Source organism: Zingiber officinale, chromosome 1A (assembly GCF_018446385.1).
Source record: "Zingiber officinale cultivar Zhangliang chromosome 1A, Zo_v1.1, whole genome shotgun sequence".
Classification (NCBI taxonomy): Eukaryota; Viridiplantae; Streptophyta; class Magnoliopsida; order Zingiberales; family Zingiberaceae; genus Zingiber; species Zingiber officinale.
Genome location: NC_055987.1, coordinates 85,951,150 through 85,953,326, shown reverse-complemented (window position 1 = coordinate 85,953,326; position 2,177 = coordinate 85,951,150). Strand labels below are relative to the sequence as shown.

At 38.8% G+C, this 2,177-nt stretch overlaps 1 non-coding gene across 1 annotated transcript; it reads left to right on the top strand.

Moving 5' to 3' along the window:
* Window positions 1-1,476: 1,476 nt before the first annotated feature.
* On the top strand, window positions 1,477-1,582 carry LOC122039284. The gene has a single exon (XR_006128140.1). It is a non-coding gene; the product is annotated as a small nucleolar RNA R71 (small nucleolar RNA).
* Window positions 1,583-2,177: the final 595 nt, after the last annotated feature.

Sequence of the window (2,177 nt, the reverse complement as noted above, 5' to 3'; positions counted from 1 at the left end):
TCCTCTTCCATGTCCAACACGACAAAATCTGTGGGAATAACATTCCCATCCACCTCTACTGGCACATCTTCTATAATACCCAAAGGGTACCTGCAGGAATGATCAGCAAGTTGAAGTGCCATAGTAGTAAGTTTAATGTTTTTGAGACCTAATTTATTACAAATTGAATAGGGAATGAGGCTAACACTCGCCCCCAAGTCACAAAAAGCTTTTTCAAAAAATTCTTTCCCTATGTTGCAAGGAATATAAAAGCTCCCTGGGTCCTTCAGTTTTGGAGAAGTGTTCTTCTCAAAAATAGCACTACATTCCTCACTAAGTGCAATGGTCTCGACCTCTCCTCTTCTTCTCTTATTTGACATGAGATCCTTCAGGAATTTGGCAAATCTAGGCATTTGTAAAATAGCATCAATAAGAGGTTCCTCTACACAAATTTCCTTAACTTTTTCTAGAAACTTGCCAAATTCTTCATCCTTCTTGAGCATTGTAAGTCTCTGAGGAAAAGGGACAGCTTTGCTCTGATGGTTCAGTGGAAGAGTCTCTTCAACCTCAAGGGTACTCTCCTCATTAGCTTGAATCTGATTTGATATAGGAGGAGAGAGCTCTTCTTCTTTTTGTTTCCCTTTTGAAGCAGTCAAGTCTCCCAAGGTCCGTCCGCTCCTAAGCTCAATCCTATTGCAATGCTCCATAGGATTCACATCAGGTTTCCCTGGAAGCTGTCCTGGTGCTCTGGATGATGAGGAAGCTAGTTGGGCAATTTGACTATCCTGGATCTTTTGATGCTTTTCAGAATTATCCATTCTCTGAATGAGCTTTGCTAAATCTTGCTTCATTTCATTCTGATTTGAGATAATTTCTTCAAGCATCTTTTCAACATTTGACTTTGGTAAGCCTTGAGAAGATAGATGTTGAAAATTTTGTTGCCCAGCTTGAAAATTTGGTCTTGCCCCCATAGATGGTCCTTGATTTTGATTGTTTCTGTAAGAAAAATTTGGATGACTCTTCCATCCAGGGTTATAAGTATTTGAGTATGGGTTGTTCTGCCTTTGATTGTAGCTCATGATTGCATCGCATTGTTCAAGTTGATTGATTTGTGCAGTGATAGCTCCCAATGGACATGAGTCATTTGAATGCTCTGAACTCCCACATACTTCACAAGATGTACTAATAGCATTGACCATATTAGCACTAGTCCCCATATTCTCAAATTTCTTTGTAAGAGCATCCAATTTTGCAGACAAAAGAGTGACTGCATCTACATCAAACTTCCCTGATGCTTTAATTGTTGGGTTTACAGAGGAGTAGCCACCACTTCTTTCATTTGCCCATTGATGATGATTTTGTGCTACACTTTCAATGATTTCTTCGGCTTCATCTAAGCTTTTATTCATAAGTGCCCCTCCAGCAGCCGAATCAAGGGACACTTTGATATGATAATTGATACCATTATAAAAAGTGTGCAACACTAACCATCTTTCCAACCCATGATGTGGGCATTGTCTGAGCATACTATTATATCTATCCCATGCTTCAAAAAGAGATTCTGAGTCAGTTTGCTTGAAGCTTGCAATTAAATTCCTCATATGAGCTGTTTTGCTTGGTGGGTAGAACTTATCAAGAAACTGTTGCTCGCACTGCTCCCAAGTGGTGATGCTATTAGGGGCCAAAGAATTCAGCCATTGCTTTGCCCTATCTCTTAAAGAAAACCCAAATAATAATAATCTAACTGCATCTGAAGGAACTCCATTCATTTTCATGGTACCACATATTTCATAAAAGACCTCTAAGTGTTGATTAGGGTCCTCATGAGGTCCTCCACCAAATTGGTTCTGCTGCACCATAGATATAATTACGGGTTTGATCTCAAAGTTATTAGCTTCCATTGAAGGTCTTGAAATACTAGATCGAAAACCTCTCGCATAGGGTGCTGCATAATCCTTAAGTGGTCTATTTGCCATATTCAAATGTTCCTGTTCTTCAATTTGCCTTTGCAGAATTCTTCTTTTATGGAAAGTTCTATCAATCTCAGGGTCAAAAGGAAAGAATTCCCCTGCAAAGTTAGATCTTCGCATACACAAGAACAAGATAGCAGATAGCAATTCGACACAAAAAGGAAAATAGAAGAATCAAAAATGCAGAATTGAGTTTGTACAAAAAGAATTAACAAGAAGTGAAAGTTA